We start from the raw sequence: 21425 nt of genomic DNA, 5'->3' as shown, positions 1-21425 counted from the left end.
CTGAACTTCACATTTTAATGTATAAAAAGAGCCACACGACTTGGATGTAACGAGTAACGCGACAGTTTTGTAGAAATGTAGTGAAGTAGAAAGTACAGATACTTACTGTAAAATGTAGTGGAGTAAAAGTAGAAAGTACCCATTATTAAATCTCTTTAAGTAAAGTACAGATACACGAAAATTGTACTTAAGTACAGTAACGAAGTACTTGTACTTCGTTACTTCCCACCACTGAATATTAGTAGGTATTCTCTAACACGATAAAAAAAAAAACAAAGTACTGTAGTTCAACATTTGCTCAAAAGGCTCCTGCTGGTTTAGATGAAAAGGCGTTAGGACTGCAAAGCACTGCAGTTTTAGCAGCCACGCAAATCAAAATAAATTAGAGACATGATACAAACGAAGCCAAATCAATCACAAATTTCACATAAATTATCAGAGTTTAGTCATCCTGCCAAACTCTACCGCTTGAAAAATCCAGCACAAAACTGATAAACCACACAGACGGCACTCCACACTCGCGCGCTCACGTCTTTTTGGCTGACGCTAAACAGAATTCGTTTTCTGTTTACAGTGCGCTTCCAGTGATGTAAGTTTAGATGATTTCACACACAGTCGCACTGCAGCCTCTGCCTTTGAATGCCAGAGCTGGAGGTGAAATTCATAGAAATGTGCAGCTGAGGGGAGGCTGGATAGCCTTTCTGTGAATCATCTGCGTGGAGCGCGTGGGAGTGATGGCCTCCGTTGGGACCTTGCTCTCAGCTCTTTCTCCCCTCTCCTTCTCGTTGCTCTCGCTGTGGGTTTGATGATGCTCTGGATAAAACGAGAAGAGCCGGGCATCACTCGCTCGGCACAGGAGCTGCGGAGAGTCTTCTTCGCCTTCTCCTTGACTGCAAGATGAAAAACCTCCAATCTAATAGGCAGCCCGGAGCCAGAGCTTGGCTGAGAAAGCTGAAGTTCGGCATCCCAATCAAACTGTTCCAGCTCAGAGAGATGGAAAATAAGACTGTAAAGAAACACGGAGGGGAAAGAAGGCTGATGGCTGTGTTTGTAACAAATCAGGGCTTGAAGTGAAGGAGAAAGTGTTATCCAAGGACAGTGATGGAAAGACGGTAAATAGGATGAAGGAAAGACTGGGAAGTCGAGGCCTGGGGGGCCTGGATTGAATTTAAATTCTACCAGTAGGTTGAAGGACGGAAAGTCTGACTCTGGGAAAAAAAACTGCAAGGAGTCCAGGAGTCATCCTTTTCCCCACTGGGAAGCAACACTTTCTTGCAGATAGAACATGGAGGGCTATTTTTATCCGTGTGGTAAAACAATGGAAGATGGTTGTTAGTAAGAGCAAATTGTCAAAGTCCAGTCGAAGGCAATTGCAATACCTAAACCACCAATAAATCTACAATCCACAAAATCTGCATTTATGCTACTGTGAAATTTAAGGAAAACATCGGGTCCTAAATACTTTGGTAATTTCTTAGAATGAAACCTGTTCCTTTCCATTGATGAATATACTGAAGTCATGAGCTGTATCTGTTTAAATATTCTCTGTAAAATGGAATAATATGTCACAAAGTGTGTATGATCAGTGATGGGTGATGACTAATACAGACAGACGCTATGTCAGTCTGTAAATGTTGTAAATGATGGGTGTATTACCAATCAAAGCTCCTATCTCTAAATTCTCTGCCATTTGTCAAAAACAAAATATAATTTCTTGTTTTAGGCGCCAGCTCGATGCCTTTACCTCTTTACCCCAAATAACTAAAAGGACTTGGATGTTACTCCATACTTCAATGGACAAAGCGTAAGAAAAGAACTTGGACAAGCTAATGAATAGGACTCAGTGTTAGTTAAAACAATTAAAGGACAAACACTGAATCTCAGAAAATACTTTGGCATGTATATATTTGTGCACTATCAGTCTGTTGGAGAAATCATATCAATCAGTTTAAATAAGAAGACATTTTCAGGAGATTTGTTTTCGCAGTTGATAGTCTTCTTTGTCAGAAGACATGTCTGACTGTAGCAGCCACACAAAACTTTAGACGCCAATACAACGATGCTGCAGTTACTGTAATGTTAGGCATCATGCCTCCATTGTCTGAGCCTACCATCTTAAAAGCTGACTTTAATCAGGAGTGGAGACACACGAGCTTACAGTCGTCTCTCTTGCTCCCGGACAAGTGATTGCGATGGGAGAGTGTTTTATGTGTTTTTGTGGAAATTCTAACACTTTTACGATGAATGGGAGGTAACAGTTGACTCGAGGCTACCAGCTCACTGTGCTGATTGAATAAAGGCCGCGATGTGATGATGGGACTGGGGAGGGCAGGAAACGACCGAGCCGAGCGCAGCTTGGAGCTGACCTGTTGAAATCACCGTAACAAACTGCTTTCCTGCTAATATTCGCCCCTTCGGAAAGGTGAGTCATTTACAGCAGGAAGTGCACAGGCAAGAGACCAATGTGGCTTTTTTTTTTTTTTTTGGACATCTCCAAAATAACTTCCCTGCATTGAGGCAGACAGACCATCAGTGGTGATAAAGTGGCAATACCTACATGCTGATACTGTGGCGCATTTCTGAATGAATTTCCAAAGCGGTAATAGAATGAATAGAGACTGCAGTTACCGTTTGCTTAGCGGAGAAGTTGGAAACCATTTAGTCTGAACGCAGACTTTACTGACGTGACTCTCGTGTCTTAAATAAGTTGCTTTGCTTCTTCTGCATGAAGACAGGTGACAGATGTTGTCCTCTGCTAAAAACTGCTTGTTCTTTCACCGAAGGAAGACACTGTTTTGTGTCCTCCTTATTGCTTTGCAGATGAGAACCGCAATATCGTTGTACAGTTAATCTGTGTTTGTTTGTTTCTTGGGTTTAGCCATTCTTTGTCACAGTTAAGTTTATGTTTCCTGATCACCTGCTAGTTTTAATTCATCCTCGCTCCCTCAGCTTGCCTTTTAGTTCCCCTCACAGCTGCAGCCTGTTAGTTAATCGATCTAGTAATCACTCTCCAAGTATTTAACCTCCTCTCCTTCATTCATTCCTACCTACCTACATGCAACCCAGTTCTGAATGGATGTATGCTTGCGGTTGGATTTTTTTTTTTTGTTAATATCTTAATAAAAGATGGAACAATAAAAAAAATAAAAAAAAAAAAATCAGGGAAGAAATCGGGAAGACAATTTTAAACCTCCACAAGTCTGGCTCCTCCTGACTAAGATGTCCTGAAGTCTGAATGTGCTGTTTTTCTGTTTAAGCAGTCGCAAGTATAAACAGCGTGTGGAGATGCTTGCTTGACCTTGTGAAAACGCTGAATGTGTTATTACCCAAATTGAAATTAGTCCTGTAAGACATGGGCGTTTGCCGCCACTCACACGACAATTATTCCCAGAGCAACATAAAAGGCGAGATTGCAGTTAGCGATTGCAATCAGGGACAACAACTGTTAGTTACGGAGACGTGTCTTGTGATCTGATGAAGCTAAAATTGTTTATCCAAGTACATGTGGAGAAAATAGGGAGAAGCTTGCAGGTCTCAGAACATCGTCAGAGAAGACGGTGCCGTGAAGACGAAACGTTACGTCTAAGTATTGAAGTAACCTCTAAAGACGTTAGCCAGGAGGCTAGAGCTTCGTCACAAATGGTTTCCATCCACACAGTGATGCTAAGCATACTGTAAAGTTAGTCGCAGAGGGGATTAAGGACGACAAAGTCAATGTCTTGGAGATAGTTTGTGAACAGAGGTGAAAAGTTGGAATCCCTTCAATATAACATATAATATGACTAGTTGACAGTTTTAAAGGTAATTCTACCAAATATTAAGGAAATTTGTGTTAACTTCTGAATTTCAAGAAAGAACAAAACAAAAAAAAAACACTCATAAAAATGTTGGGACTATTCTGGCTAAGTTTTGTAATCCCCAACTGGCTAAATATTGAGGAAGTGCATGGAGGCAGTAATAACGGCACCCTAACAATTTAGTAACCTTCACATTCAAATGTCCTCCACCTTTTATTCAGACTCACTGCGAGTTTAATTATAAAAAAAAATTCTTACATTTCCTTTAAATCATTTTAGTTTTTGTTGTTTGTTTTTTATCTGAATCGGAGGATAACTTCCCACTGCATAATCTTCAGACTCAAAGGTTCGTTAATTTTATTTTTCCTCCAGTGCTACTCGCACACCTGAAAACAAAAAGCACGCCCCGAATGTGAACCTTTAAGTGTTGAGCTATTCTGAGAGAGATAAGAGAGGGGCTGAGAACAGAGGGAAGAAAAGAACAGACACTGGTGCTGAAGTATTAATTATGTTGGTTTGCAGCTCGGAGGTTTGGAAACTGGGGCCTTTGAATGGCAAAACTAACAGCTTGAGCACAAAAAACGAGCTGCAGAATGAAAACTCGGGCTGATATCGGATTGTCTCGCTCTCTGCTTCCGCCCGTTGTTGATGCGCAGTCCTTCTGAAGCCACGAGGGTCTGTTCGCAACGCCGTCATTCACTGGTGTCTGATGTTCTCACCGCGTTTTTGAGGGCTGGAGGCGCCGCAGAGAGTCGACCCTGACACTTCTCGGCAACGCGGCTCACGCCACTGCAACGGAGACGGGAGGCGAGGTGAGAGGAAAGGATAAGTGTTGCGGAACATGCCGTCGGTAAGATGACAGTGAGCGGTATCGACAAGCGTGTGTTTTAGCTGAGGTCGCCTAAAGCAGGCTGCCGCTTTTAATGCTCTGTCTGAGCTGTCATAACACTGGAATAACAATGGACCATTAAACCAAATGCTTTTAGGTCTAAACAAGTGCCCCTCTTACAATTACGTCTCATTTTCCTTCCACCACCATCGTCAGCATCTGTGTCAACTATCCGCTGGCAAGAGCCTGGGACCTTTTCAGTGCTTGTCAGCGAACGAAAGGTCAGTCCAGCTTGTTGCTGACCTAGACATTACAGATTTGAAGCACTGCAAAACCTCAGGAGGGTTACTTCAGCAACACATCGGACCTGTTTGGACTCGAGCTGGCGCTTCTTTTTGACACATCTGCTATAACTGGCTGTGGCTTTTACATTATATTGTGTGGGTTTTTTTTTTTTTGTTTTTTTTTTTCATTTCAGGACAGAATATCCCGTGCTGCCTGAGAACGTTACTGCTCTCCTGCAGCACTGGGTCTGCTTTGATCTTAGACACCTCATCTTCCAGGAGCAGATTTTTACCGTTCTGCTCATATCAAAGTAGATTGTGAAGCTTAACCAGGTGGAAAATGATCCCAAGAGGAGAGGGGAACAATTTTTTTATTTTTTTATTTTTTGTGGTTAGGAGCTGACTCTTTTTACTACTTAACTGCGCTCCCTCAGATCCACAGTCCAATTTCTTTGTTTTCATCTATTGTAGTTTATGAGGATGAACTCTGACGGAGCTCAAAGTCAAGCCACAGCAAGTCCAAACTGTGTCTCCTTGTCCCACGTGAGAAAGAGTGGGAGCAGATCAGACATGAGTGCATGTTTGACTTGTTTTGTGGGCCGCTGAGAGGTCAACATGTGCAGCTGAGCTTGTCTTTAGGACAGCAACCGACGTCACTCGTGCAGAAACTGTTATACTTGGCCCGCAAAGCATAAACTTCATACTCCGACATCCGTTCAGGATGGAAGAATTCTGGCAAGAAAAAAAAGGGCGTAATGAAATATTTTTAGAAGACTGCGATTCTTTTTCTGAAAGCCTCGGAGAGACGAAGGCATTTATGCCTGGCTCTGAGCACGGTTTTCCAGACACGTCCGAACCAAGCATTTCATTCTGAGATCTTCTGGGAATACGGATGAGCCATAAAACTTTTGAAGGAAGGCCTGCACGCCTCGCGTGTTTGGCCATTGCCGTCAGAATCCAGCTACCTTATTTCTTCCAGACAAATTGGTTAGAAAAGTTTTCTATCTAAAGAGAAACAGCAGATAACGAGTCACAGACTTTCAGCGTTTCACTCCTCCTGCACCAGCGTCTAGCATTATTCCATTGACTTTGCAGCAATTCTTCATACTGAGCATGAAAGTAGCAACGAGTCTTGTTATTAACATAAAAAAAAGAACAGTTTAAATAAACCTTGAAAAGCACAATGTAATTGTGACTGTAAAGGAACTACAACTGTGCACAACCATTCGAACCATAAAACTGCCCGAGTGTTAAACTACATCTGGGTCCTTATCTTGAAGCCTAAGTTTCATATTCAAAGAAACCCAGAAGACACCGATTTTTATCTCTCAGATCGAGTAAAATTATGTTTAATGCCGTCTTCTTTTTGCCAGAAGAATAACGATGTAAAAATCCTTTTGAAACTCAAAATCGTATGGACGTTGAAATGTTAAACCAAATTTGAACAAAAAGCTTTTATTTGAAATAAGTTGTGTGTATTTGCTTTTGTGCGTAATCATTACCACTGATTTGCTGGTAAAACGTTATTCTGGCTCACCTGCTATCTAAGTAGACACATAGAGTTGTTTTTCTTTGTTATGTATTCACAAACAGCTGTATTTATCTCAAATCTATTTACGTGTTTATTTTTATGCCTCTGATTACTATGTGTTGCATGTAGAGACAGGTAAAGCACTCCATACAAAAGAAAGCTCCATCCAAGCATATTATTAAGACTTCAACTGGAAACAAATGCCCCGTATTTTTCCCCCCCCCAAAAAAAAAACTACCATCGTTTGATACACAGACTTGATGTTTATCTCTTCCGCCGTTGCTTCCTTTGCACAAAATTGACTGAGATAAGCTGAAGTTGTTTGCATTTGTAATGCTTTCTTAGTTCTCTGCTCACACATTGAGCTGCGTGTGTGTGTATGCGTGTGTGTGTGTACACCGTGCATGTCTCAGAGCTTAAATCAATGGTTTGCTCTTATAACATCTGATGTAGCGAGACGGACAGCTTTTCTGTGACCATGGAAACAGGAAATTAGCCCAATTAAAGGCCATGATAATCTGCAGGCTGACACGCCGCCACCCGCGTCCCGAGGAGCGTAAACTGACAGGGGGGAGAAAGAGGAGAGACAAGCACAGAAGACGTGAGACAGCGCTTCTTCACATGTTGACATTTCAGCGTCAGTGTCCGACTTCTTTTCAACGGGATCGAGACATATCATTACCTCTGATGTAACAGCTTGTAAAGCTCACCCTTTCACAGAGCTCCTCATCCTCTTTGCTGGACTATCGGATATCTGGTTGTGCTAACAAGAGGAAAATGTCTCTTCTTAATGTGCCTCTCGTCAGCTCAGCGGCCAGGAGTTTGAGCTCTGGTGGTGGGCGATGATTGAAGTAATAAAGTATACTGCCTACTCTGGAGAGTGTTTGACCCCCGCCTGACCTTCAGTCCCTTACTGAAGGTCAATGTGGAGACACGCAGCCAATCAACTGAACTCAGAGATGCACAAACACGCAGCGTCAACAAGAAGCAGCCCTAAAGTAAAAATAAAAAAACACACACACACACACATGAAAATACACCCTGACCCCTGGACTGTTGTCACCAGGCACACACACGTGTTCATGAGGGTCAGCCACATTTTCACCCTCACAGCATCGCAGTGACGTCCTCTGGGCTTACTGTCTCCCCCCCCACACAAGTTTTAATTTCACAGCTGAAGAAAGAAGACAACTTTATCTAGTTGGCGCAGAGCACAGCAGTAAACGAATAAGATTGGTTTTGAATAAAACATCCAGCAAAGCTCTGTGATGCCTACAGAGCTGAGCAGGGTGTCAGCCTCTAAAGCAAAGGGAAGATCAGGAGGAGAATCTATTAAGTCTCTTTGAGTCAATTTTGACTCCGTAAGGGACCGGTAATATGACCTCTACCAAATGTGCCTTGCCGAATGTTTTTTTTTTTTTTTTTATGTCACGGCTATAAAGACAAGTGCTTCCTGCATTTGTATTTTTTTTCCATTAGTGCGTCCCAGTTAACCTGCAGCATCTGTCGTGATCTCCATGTGTTCCCCATCACTAACAGAGACGTCTATAATTATACTCTCCGCAGTGATTCTCCTCGATACCAAAATAGATTTGTGATTCATCAGCCGGCGCGGCGTCCGCGCAAACACACGCAACGCACTCGCAAACACACTGACAGCAACGTCCGCACCTCCCTGGTAATCAAATCTGATGGAGCATAATTAATATCCAATTCAGCCAGCGCCGGCCTTTGTTTTCGGCAGTGGTGGATTTAGAACGACACGAGGGGACTGTGGAGGTGATGGACTGACTCACGCACACCGACAGGGAGAGAGCTGGTGGCAAAGGATGAAAAAAGAAAAGAAAAAAAAAACAAACTGAAAAGCTCAGGTCTGACGTGTCAGAGGGAATGACACAAACTAGCTGAAGGGCAAAATTAAAAGTGTAAAAAGGCTTTGCACAAGTTGCCCCCGGCGCTTTATAAGAGGACGAGAGCGGTCTTTAGTATGCATGAGGCCTCCAGAGTGGGAGAAATGGCAGATTCCAATCTGGAGCTTTGCCTCCGGCCCCTTGAGGACATCCCAGTGAAAAACTATCCGATTCAGTCCTCTTGCTGGTTCTCAATCAATAGCAGGGACGGGTATGTTGGCTTCTCTCCATTTCTCCGTTAAATCAAGCTTACCATGCAGGGAGGGAAGACAACCCCTTCATCCTTTATCTCGCCGCAAAGACAAGCTGAAGGAATGCCTGAAGGCAAAATGTGTGCTCTGCACTCTGCAGCCCGACTGTCTCGGAGATAAACTATGTGTTTGTAATCTGCGGCGGAGTTATGTGCGTGCCAGTGTTTGTGGCCACAGCGGTTAGATATAAAGATAAACCACATGGGGCTTAAGGACGACAGTCTAAGAAAGTTATCGCTCTCAAGGATCCTCTGACTTTTAAGCGGTTGCTGACACGTAATCTCATTGTTTAAATTATTGTACCGTCATCATTACGGCAGAAAATGCTCCCCATCTCTATCTGATAGTCATTTTATCAGCAGAATTCATTTATTTGCCATTCCAGCCGTGCAGCTTCAGGGTTGGTGGGGAATTTTCATGCAGACATTTGTGATGCATGGAGGATGAATCATCTCTTATGTGATTCCGTTAAATTTAATACTGGCGGGAGTGGGAGGATAGAGTAGGGGATATCAGTCTTTCTAGTGACAGATGCTCACTTGCGCATAAGCCTCTTTCAAGTGAGAAATGTTGACAAAATGTCGGCATAAACTGGAATGTCATGATTGAAGAAGCGTGTCGTATCGTTTACCTATTACTTTCGTGTTTAGTTGGATTTGGACTAAATGTTTGAACCAGGGGCAAATTTTAGCATTGAGCTGCGTAAAATACAGGGACATTTTTGTTCTTCTCTCTTTTTCACTTAAGCCTTTTAACTCTGGAGAACAGGTACGTCTAATGTAGTCATTTAGTCTAAAAGAGACATTCTGCAAAGTTATCAAAAATCAAACAAATTCCCTCAACTTCCTTGGGTGCACATGAGTAAGAGTTCTGCAGAATTACATCACATTAATTTTTTGGGGGCAAAAAAAAAAAAACCCAACCTGTAATTTGAGTTCATTTATTTTGAGAGCAAAAACATAAATGAAAAATGTGCGGCGGCAAGTGAATTTGGGTTCTTATCCAGTCTTATTTGTCCAAGTGTCAGTTGATCTGGATATTTTTAATTAATGCTCCTACTTTAGATATGGAACAAAAATGACATGAAACCATTTTGACGAAGACCAGCACACATCTACCTCGACGGATTGGTATTTTTTCCAGCTTTTCCCATCTGGATATGTGAGCAACACGGACTGGGTGTTGTCACATTTCCTCCCCTGGGAACAGGACGTTATGGATTACTACTAAAACATCCTAGACACTGTTATCAACTTCAAAAAGGAAAAAAGAAAAAAAGAACATACAAAAAAATGCTTAAGTTACATTTGATTTACTTTACTGACCAGTAGTTGTGGCGTTGGTGATTTTTGCTTAAACGCTTCTCTGCGTCTCTTGTTAGAGTCGCAATCCGATAATTAGATTGTTTTTACTAGAAAGGGCACTGCTCAGAGTAAAGTTCTCACTTTCTCTTCTGTGCAAACGTTTTGTGGATGGAGTACTCTTTTGTGAGACGGCTGAGCTGAAAAGAGTGAGGATGCTCACACTGTGCATTTGCTGCACTCCTGCAAATTAAGTCGCCACGTAACGGATCTAGAGGTCGTGCACCAAACAGAAACTTAATTCCTCCATTATGTGAAGGCAAAACTGAGGACTTTCCCAAAAGCCAATTAGCTTGGGTCCAGAGAAAGTCGGTAGATTAGTAGCGGCATTCTAATCAGGGTTAGCCTATTGACATAAACATTTAGTCCCAAAACACTGTGCGCGCACACATTCTCATAATTTTACATGGCTTTCCTCACTGGTTTGTTTGTTTCTTCCACATTTTTTTTTTTTTGCAGCTGTTTTGCACATATTTCTATGTCCATTTAGTAGACACAGACACAAACATTTCCATCAAGTTCTGCAGATAGGAGCAATCTGCACCTGCTTCTGTGTTAGAGTGTTGTTGAGTCTACAACACTCTGGGTGCGGAAATAATCAGAGATGATAAGAAATGATTCCTAAATAAGCACTCCAGCTCCCGAAAAGATACTGATCTCAATCAGATTGGTGTTTCTAAATCAGGAAGGGATGTAGATGTTTTAATTCACTTCTAAACACTTTGAACTACCTTGTTGCTGTTATATAAATAATATTACATTACCTTCTACAAATTACACAAGACAGATCTCATCCGTTTAAACTTAATCATGCAATGATAAAGAGTTGCATTTGTGCTGTGTGCTAATTTGCCAACTCCTTTTTCCAACTAGTGTCGTGGTGCACAGATTCCTCAGAGTATCAAAATTGTGCAGGAAAATAACAAAGGATCTTCTTTATACTGTTAATTTATTTGATTTCTGTTTGTTGTGACATTTCTGTTGAATTAATCTGCAGTTATAAAGTTTGTTATCTAAAAGATTAAAAAGCAACAACAGGATTTTCATAATAGCATAAAACAATTTATGAGATAAAAAAAAAGCTATTTATCAGTTTGTTAAAGTCAGCAGGTTGCCTTTCCCCCTTTATCTTCATCCGTACTGGTATTACAACAAAGCAGATTTGAAACATAAATATTAGCAAAACCTCAAATTGGCAAACTCCTGCAGCTGCTACATCCATGATCCAACACGACTAAATACGTTTGCTAAGCTGCCTCCTCAAGTTGTAAAGTATTTAATACCAGTATACTGAAGCAGATCCACATCTAGAAATGATGCACCCAGAGACACCATTTAACTGGTGGAGCTGGTTTCAAGTCAGATCTGCTTTTTTGTGTATTTTGAGATTTGGCGAGACGTGCAAAGTCCTGTTTTGGACTTATTCAGCAAACCGACAATGGTTTGGTGAATTATTGGCCAATCCAGACCTGGACTTTGAGTTACTTCTCTCTCAACTTTATGACACAAACCACATAAAAACAAAGATACAGTCTATTCTGCAACCCATTCAACAGGATTAGGTTGGTCAAAACTTGTCTCGTTTGAAAACCCGCTCCTCAGCACTCCTTTAATACATCCGTCTTCCTTAACATCCACTTTTTACTGCCCTTTTCTTTCCTCCTTGCCTTGCTGGAGAGATGGATGGCCGAGATAAAGAAGGAGGAGACCGCCCAGGACAGCTTGATAGGGAGCGTGAGTGAGCCATCACTCTTGTAATAAGGTGCTGGATCCGAAACCAGGGTTAGAGGGAAATGCGTTGGGTTTCCACAAGTAATAAAACAAGATCAGCCCATTAGAGGTCAAACAGGAGGGCAGACGTGAGAAGTGAGACAATGATGAGGAACGGCATAAACGCCATCATGTTGGAGAGAAGCAGAGATTGCCGGTAGATAGGGGGGCTCAGTGAGACATCAAGGTCAGGTTGTGTGGGTGTCTATGTGGTGATGGTTCGAGTAAAGGGAGGCGGAACGGAGCAGGCTGGAGGGAGGGGCGCTTCCCAGGCAAGCGGTGTTATTGTGCGGATATATGTCAGGGTGTTCAGGACCCGCTGTGAGGGGGGAAAGGTAATGAGAGTAGCTCTACTGTGGAGATGTTTGTTTAGGGGGCACCAGGAAGGAGCTAATTAATGCCACCCAGGAGGCCCCAGCGAGCTCTGACCTTTCGTTCAAAGCCGGCACCATTTCGCCCCGCGTGGGGGCCTCCATCGGCTGGGCTTGAATTATTGATAACAGGATAAGGAGCAGAACGCGCGGATTGATTTCGGATCCCACCGTCGCATGTGCTTCTGTGTGTGTGTGTGTGTGCAGCTGTTTGTGGTTTGTGTTTCTGAGCGCAACTGAGCTCAGAGGATATTTAATGATCGAAAATGAGAGAGTTGTATAAGACAAGAGTCAGAGAAAGGGAGAGGAGCCTCCTAAATGACACGCGTTTTAAGGGAGACACGTTAGAGGTGATGGGAGAGGGAGTATGGGACGTGGCGACAGGAACGAGACGATAACGCCGGTGCTTTGCCAAACCCCTTAAACATTTACATTTCGGCAAATGAAAACCACCAACTTTAATGTATTTCAATGGGGTTGTATTGAGTGATGCTTAATGACAAAATTGAAGGAAAAGAAAAATTGGTTTCGGCTTGAATTTACACAAATTGTGTTGTTTGTGTTTGTATTTAATTCAGTTTTTTCTAATACTCCTAAATAACTACAGTTTAAGTTATCTCCATAGGTCACATAAAACAAATATGTGATTTAATGTCACTGTAATTACAACTGTGTGATAGAGAACAATTAGTGAACAAACAGCAGCACCATGAAACCAAGGAACAAAGAAAGTGCTGGGGTCAGGTTAGGGACAAAAATGTAACTTTTAGGTAAAAAAAAAAAAAAAAAATTAAATAAATAAATAATTAAATAAATAAATAAACTGACTTAAGCATGTTCACATGTTCAAAAAGGCCTAATCACAAATCTACAGTCAACTGAGCATCTGTGGCAAGACGACAATTTCTCCCTACATCCATCCAGTCCAACTGAGCTTGAGCAACATGTAAAGAAAAAATTTACAAAGATTGTATTCCCAACATGTGCACAGCTCGAATAGATGTGACACTTTGCGTTGCTACATAACACAAAAGCCCAATATATTACCAGTACCTATAGGTTAATGTTTTGTGGTTCTCAAGGGACCAAATTCTTACAATCTTCAGTGGGTATGAATACTTGCCAATGCACAGTAGACGAATATAGAAAAATATAGTATAAGAGTGACAGAAATAAACACAAACTGACAGATGAGATGGTAAACATTGTAGATTAGGCTTATGTGAAATGCGGCACACCGTGCCTCGATACAGCAACGAGTGGAAATGACAGCAGAGCAGGGAGAGCTGTGATTTCTAAATAAGCTACAGTTATTTCTCCAAAAGGCTCTGCTGCTATCTCACCACAGCTAAGGCTTGCACACAGGGAGCAGATGGAGGTAATACAGCCAGATGCTGGGCGGACAGTGAAGTTCCTCTGGGGGGGGAACCATCATGAGGGACACTCTAGTCTATTCCAAGCCCGGCACATAAAAACCTGGTCTGGAAAAGTGGCCGGTGGGGACACGCTCCAGCAGGGTAGAGTGAAACAGGCCAATCTTAAAACTTAAAAATCCTTGCAGGGACAGGATTATTGCTAAATAAATCACATCAGTAATGTGCAGAGTTTAATGATTCTACTGTGTGCAAAGAAAGGATCAAATATTCATCGGAAATCTCCTTGTTACCTTTTTGTTGAGATTTTTATGCAGATGATACTAGGAACCAGTTCTAAGTTCAGTTTAAGCTGGTTCAAGATGAATCGATTCATGTGTTTCAGTTCACTATCTAAGCATGCCGAGATAAATTCACCGTCCCACTATAAACTTGTTGTCCTTGAAAATATTTATTTTTTTACCTGATGCACTAATTAGCATGTCATTTGCATCATTGTGCAGAATCTGAAACCTTTCACAACGTTATTTGCATCTGCTCAATTCCCTCCTTTCTTGCATAAAGCAGAGTTATAGTCACACATTTGTAGGTTTTACTAGCTATAAAGCAAAAATAAGTCTGAATTTTTCACTGAAAGGCCACAAAATAAGAAAGCATTCTCAAATGCAGCCAACCTGGCTATTGTAACGTAAGTTGCTTAAGAACAGCGTCTGTGCTGCTATGTTGGCCATGCTTTCCTGCACATTGATTGGAGAGAAAAGACGGAGAGAACCAAAAAAATAAAAAATTCAAGCTGTTTGCTTGTTCTTCTGCTCAACTGTATTGTTCATGCTAATCCACGGCTACACTCGCTCCCTGCCTGCACCAGGCTCCACCACAGTAGCAGCAGGGATGAGGTGTGGAAACAGATTTGATGCCTTGTCTTTTCTACCTTTCTCGTCTGTATTGCACACACACTCTCTTTGACCTTTAGCATCTTTTGGCTCCGTGTCTGCTGTTGGCCTCCGCTGCACAGAGAATCTGGATGAATATACGTTTGCCACTGAAAGTTATCTTTTTTTTTTCTTTCACAAAAAATAAAATAAATGATTACACAAATGTGATGACAGCAACTGCTGACTCTTTTCTGCAAAGACAGTCTGAGATTTGTCCCAAAGAATCTCAGGTTATGTTCATCTTCTCTATTTGAGTTATTTTAATTTTAAAAAAATTTTTTCATCTTCTCTATTTGAGTTATTTTAATTTTAAAAAAATTTTTAAAAAAAAGTCCATTTGCATCCTTACTCTTGTTGCGGCTTCCTTTGCTCTTTTAGTGCAGTGTTGGGTCTCTTTACTCCACGTCTTTGCGTTTACCCAATATTGCAAAAGTGTTTTGAGGCAGAAAGGAGATGAATAATCCATTTCCTTTACTTTTGCTACTCTTTTTACGGCTTCTGTTAAAAATAGTCTAAAACGTTTAGTTTGAAAACACTGGCAGTATTAAACTAAGTTTTATAAATTTCTTAAATGGAAATTCTGTTTTTGAGTAAAAGCTACTGCACAGATGAGCTCCTATTTAGTATGAAGCTAAAAGGAAAAAAAGGGAAATGTTTACTAAAAGGCAAATATTATGTGTTGCATCTGGCATTGTAAGAAGATTTTAATTTTTAGATAATAATTTTGCCCTATTTTAAAAATAAAAGTTCTCCAACTGGATCAGATAGCCATACATGTGGGTCAAATGTGTATTATCTTTGAATTGTTGTCAGAGGTCACATTTTGGACACACCTGGTCTGAACAACTAGTTAGTAGAAATTAAAGTATAAATGGAGGAAATTCCTCATTTTTGGTCTTTTCTATGCTGTTCCTGCACATCTGCACCATCTTCCATCTCCTATTCAGCTACTCTGTGATTTAAGTCCTTTAATTTGAGCATTAGTTGGTCTTTGAAAAAGTTCTAGTGCTCCTTTTGCATGCAAATAACTTTCCCTTTGGCAGAGTTATTTATCATAACAGATGTGCAAAAGTAGCAGAAAGCAATTTAGGATCTATTAAGCTATTTTATTATGACTGGAAAGCAACTTTCCCGCTCTTCTCGTGTGCACGGGTTTTATTACTTCCAATGCAGCTGCTTCAAAAAATGGTGTAGACAACATGCAGTCTGAAAAGTTTGCACCAGAAACAGAGACATTAAGGGACTTTGATGCTCACACTCAGTTACATCTCCTTTCCTCTCGTGTGTGACCGTTCCCTGAAAGACAGCCAAGACTTAAATCGATGGTTTGCAATTTATTGGTGACCCAAACCTAATTTTTCTTTTTACCTGGATTGACCTTAAAGTTCTTTAAAAAAAAAACTGTACTGTTTGATTAAATAACTTCTATTTAATACCTGAACCAGGACACCATGGAATAAAATTATCCCAACCAGAATCTCTAAAACTTCCAGCCAGCTAGAAATAATATACATGCTTTGCACCTGGATTATACAGTCATATTAACAATTTAAATGCTACTTATTCTTTGTTACTGAGCTTTCCTTCATTTTTTTTTTCATATTTATGATGTATTTTAGAGGGATTTCTGTGATGGATTAACATAAAGACAATTATACATGGTTTTGTATTCAAATTGATATCTGAGAAGTGTGGCATACATGTAATCAATTCCCATTTACTGTGAAACCTCTTAATAAAATAAAGTGCATCCACTTGCCTTAAGAAATAACATGATAGGTAAAAAAAAAGTCATCTATATAATTTCATGTGAGTACAAAGGCACAAGTCTTCTCAAGACCTAAAAGATTTAGTAGAGAACATAAGTGAACATCTAGCAAAATGACATATTCGTCAAAGTCTAGACTTTCAATCAAAATAAATGCTATGAATGTCATGTATCATGTTTTCTACTGAACAATGCATTATTTTATCTTGCTCTATCTCATTTGATCCAGATTAAGTACATCATGGTTTCATGTTGGCATGAGGCAAAACAAAATAAAAAAATATAGGAGATATACTACTCTTTATACTACTCTTCTAATATTATTCTCAGGTAATGCGGTTAGCATCTCTGAAGCTCAGGAAAAAACCCATAAATCTGTGGAAAAACTATTTGGCTTCTTATTCAACAGAGCATGTGCGCTGTAAAATGATGCATCATCTTTCCTCTTTATGACAAAAAGCAACAGCACAAATTTCTCCAAATTTCCGTAATTAAATAACCTCGAGCCTGGAGTCCTTTTCTGCAGCTAAAATTCATCACCTGCTTCTGAGAACTCAGATGCAGCAGTAATTTGACAGTAATGAATAAGACTGTCATTGCCGGAGTTACCTTGAAATCACGCACGTTGAATGCAATCTCTTGAAGACTAGAAACCTGGCCACTTCTGCATAAATTTAAAAGCCTAATTAGGCTTTGGTGATTAGCTCCCCGCTCTTGCTTTTATTCCCTTCTCTTTTAATCCCAGCCCACCCATACACCTACACTCCATTGCAGCTAAGTCATTACCGGCAATTCTCCCAGGGGAACAGAGGCTACCTGCGTCAAACAAACCAAACATCTGCAGCCAAAGCTCTTGGGCTCGGCAAAGTGTAAAGTCAAGAGATGCCTGCTATAGGAAATATATTTTTTAACTGCTTGCAAACATCCCCTCCTCCCTGTGACAGTGGATTTTATGACATTGTTTGGATATGTTTGGGTTACAATATTAGTAGTCTTAGAATAATTTCCGTGTGGTGAAATGAAAATGAGGCGGCCCAAACGGATGAAGGGCAGAGTCGACTGAAAAAGCTGCTGTTTCTGCTGCTGCTGCGTGGAAACGCCGATCCGACCGTATGCTGTAAAGAGCTCCACTTTATAACTCAAGAAATTAAGTTAGAAATAGCAAACTTAAACTAGAAATAGCTGACATAATATCTATTTCTCTTAAGTTAGCTAATAGTTTGCTATTTAACAGGATCAAAATTTGACGGGATCAAATTTAGACATTTTGACAGTTTTGATCCCGTCAAAAAATTTTGACGGGATCAAAACTTTTTTTCAAATATATTAGAATATCTTTCATCATCATCATTCAAATTGTTTTGAATGGTATTAGCGCTACTCTTCCTAATGGTATTAGCTCTAGCTCAGCAAGCAATAGATCAGTAGATTTGTTTGTTTCAGCAGATATCTCGTATATAACGGCACATGAAAACTTTAAGGAAGCTTGCCTCAATCCAGCCCACATCAGCCTCCACCACGATGACTTCTTATGCTTTGTTCTTATGACTTGAGTCCTTTATAATATCCCCGTGTCATTGGTCCAGCTTGCATTGTGGATGTGAAAATATAGCAACCTCCGTAGGTAAAAAAAAATTAAAAATCTAATAAAGTTATACAATTTTTTAAGTAAATGTGAGTTTTTGTATGTCATGAACAACATCTTTTAGGTTAATGGGGAAATTACATCATATTTAGGCCGACGTGTTTAACTAGCCTCGGATTCCTTTAAAACATTTCGTCTCCAATCAACATAAACATTGTAAATTATCTTATTAGAAACTTCATAAATCCTGACATCATCATCTGGGCTTTCCCAGATGTTGTAACAACATTGTAGTTTTTGTGTATATAAAATTCTTAATTTGAAAAAAGAAAAAACATATTCTTGCTTACCTACAATTCAAGAGGAATTGTTGGTAATCTTTATCTAAAACACAAAATGCTTAGATTTAATCTCCAACAGTAATAATAAATAAACAACTAGTTAAGTTACTTTTTCCACAGTGTATGTACATTTCTGGTTTGAGCTGCACATACCTAAACACCTGTAGAAAACCCTGCATCAGCATTCATTGGAAGAAAGCATTTCCAGACATTTTAGTTAGAATATAAATAGCGCTCATCTATTCCCGTATCTTGTCTACATTATGTATGTGGAAGCAAGGAAATGGAGCAATACATCTTCTTCCTAAAGTGATGTTATATGTTTCACTGATTCTAAAAAGGAGTTATCTAGCACGGAGTCAGGCCAGTAGATAGAAAATGGGAAGGAGATTTATTTTCAGTTGACATCAAGGGAAAATATCTGCTGCCACCAGCGAGATCGTAGAGCTATCACATCACATTAGTATTTCTTGCTGCTAACTTGCTTTGCAGAAGAGCAAATCACAGTGCTTCCAGGGTGCCGTCTCTCTTTGAATTCAGCAAACAGAGCTGTTGTTTTTTTTGTTTTTTTTGTATGGGACCTTCATAACTCAGTCCACAGCAATTCTCTTCAGTCTCAGGCCACCTCTGGCCTTCTTTTGTTTGGCAAGTCAAAGACAATTTCATTATAAACCGACATGCTCCGCTATGTAAACAGTCGTCCTCTTGCCTTCCTGTGGAATTTACCGGCGTTAATGTTCTCCGATCGGCAATTCGCTTCTTGCTCATTGTGCAGGAGCGAAGACAGGAGACAAGGCAGGACGGGTTGCAGGAGAACAGAAGGAGGGGGGATAATGTGATGACAGAGATAACAAAGATGTCGGCGTGATTGTGAGGCTCTGCAGAAACGGCGGCAGCCGGTGAGCCAGATGTGACAGTCCGCATTCTGTCTTCCTTTTACTGAACGACAGTGAAGGCTGCTTTGATCCGGCACAGGACCTGTCATGCTCCAAGTTTACGTCTGAGGACTCGACACATCCCCACAGGCACAAAGGAAGAGATTACGCCGAACACAGATTGAGCTGTGCCTGAAACAAAAGTTGTGAGAGCCAGCTGCCAACGACTTGAATGCCACATGATTGCAAATTGTTTCATTAAGTTTCATTTTCTCTGGGACAGAAGATGCGAGATGTCGTTACTCAGGGAAGCGCTGAGTGCTGAATAATGCTCCCATCCATCTGCAGGAAAATGCATTGCGCCGTGTTCCCATCCTGGCATGTTTTGCTAACACTCAGCTCCGGCTAAATAAATGTTATCGCCTCAGAAATTAGGCTGGTATGCGTGTTCATGTAGAGGCTAAACAGCCAAAAAGGCCCTCCTTGTCCTCTGTCAACAGCGGAAAGGTGCATTCGCTCTGTATATCTGCTTTCACTTTTTGTTTGCGTCATTGTTGACAGGCAGTGTAAACGCCTCCAGACTGTAACTAAAACAAGAATTTAACTCTTCGTACATGTCCGATCTGACAGTCTGCCCTCACGTTTTGTTTTCTTCACGTCAGTTTTATAGAGCTATAAGGGTTGAATGTTCTTCATGGACATTTGGTACCATGTAAAAAATACATGTTGAGCTTTTATGCATTTTGTCAGCTTACAACCGCAAACTCTGGTTCCTTTTATTGGGGCTTATGTAACAAGACAAGGCTTTCAGAGGGCCTTACTCCGATACCCTTAAAGGGACTGGATCCGAGGTCATAATATAGTCCCACCTGGTAATGTTCTTCCACAGAATCCACGCAAAACAATCTGTGTAGAGCATTTATTTATTTATTTGTGACGATGTGCAGTAAATATGCAGAGCTAATACTTCTAATTTTAGTATTTTCTTCCACTCTTGCAAGTCACTGTTCAGACTTCCACAAAGTTGCAGACTGTACATTGAATGCACTGACAGACACGCTCACATAGAGCCAAACTACAGCTTCCGGCAGCAACACAACACCAAGAATGCCTTAGACATCAATGTGAGCAATAACATGCTCGATTTTATCCAGATCAAGCACGTTAACTCTGTTTAAGTTAATATGTTCTGACTCTATGGAGCTGGAGTAATGTATGGCGTTGCAAAACGTTTCTGGGGAGAACAAAATGATATTGAGCCTTGATGTCACTTTGGATATTTACATTTCCAGTCAGCTCTCCCCTGACAGTTTGTGCTTTGGGTTTTCATCCTCATAAAATGAGTTGTTTTGCAAGAGAAGAAGAAGCGAGGTGTGAAAACACAGAAAAAGAAAACAAAAATCCAATTTTGGGATGGAAATCTATGTGGTGAAGGCACATGAATGCAAAACTCCTGTCCAAGAAACTCTGGTATTATTCCAGAGTAAAAATTACTCAATAGCTTTATTCTCCCTGGGTCATTTTTTATTTCATATTTATTTTATTTGTGAGTGTTTTGCTTTCCAGTCACTGTTCAGCCAAATGTTGGCGCGCTGGTTTTGCTTGTTGTTTCAGCCTGTTTTCGATTAGGTTTGTGAACAAAAAAAACACATAAAATTTTGCAGTAGAATGATGTAGCATGCCAGGGTTTCTAAGCACCAGTAGTATCCCTCTGAATGTCATTATTGAGAATTTATAGCCTCATACGACGACTTAAGACAACAGTACACTTTATTTATTGGTATAACTATTTTACGTGCCTTTTGTACCCAGAAAATACAGGTTGAATGTTAACAGGATCCCTTAGAAAGCTTGAAAATGGCTTATACTGTTAATACTAAGAAAGCCCAGGCCAAGCCATCAGAAATGGGCAAAAACCTAAAGATTTCCCATAAGAATCACCTGGTCCGAATTGTAATTAGAACCAGAATCAGTGGTAACAGGATTTATTTAACAAATATGCAGGAAAGATAAATGAAAATCAAAGTAATTTAATATAAGGTTGTGAATATCCTGTGGTGAACTTGGTTTGTGTTTCATTTTATCTCCTCTTGTCTTTGTGTCTCCTCCGCAGCAGGCTGCGCTGCTCACTGCCCGTAAATGACTGATTCATCAAGCAACAGCCTGAGAGGCCTGCTAAGCAGTGCCAGGTTGTCCAACTACCTGGCACTGCTAGTGTCGTAATATAGACTCTATTTGTTCGAGGGGATGGCTCATAATTTGTGCTCTGTTTCCTTGGGACCTAAACCCACTTATTAGTGTCTATCACAAACCTCCTCTGTGAACAATCCACTCAAGGTACCTTGTCTGCCTGTCTGACCTTGTTCTTATCACCGTCTGCAGATCGAAGGCCCCAATCAGAATGGTTCCTTTGGAAAATCCACAACCACTTACTTGGCCCAACC

The sequence above is a fragment of the Poecilia formosa genome, unplaced genomic scaffold, assembly GCF_000485575.1.
Source record: "Poecilia formosa unplaced genomic scaffold, Poecilia_formosa-5.1.2 Scaffold26, whole genome shotgun sequence".
Taxonomy (NCBI): Eukaryota; Metazoa; Chordata; class Actinopteri; order Cyprinodontiformes; family Poeciliidae; genus Poecilia; species Poecilia formosa.
The sequence above is the reverse complement of the archived record's forward strand: the minus strand, read 5'-3'. Positions refer to the sequence as shown.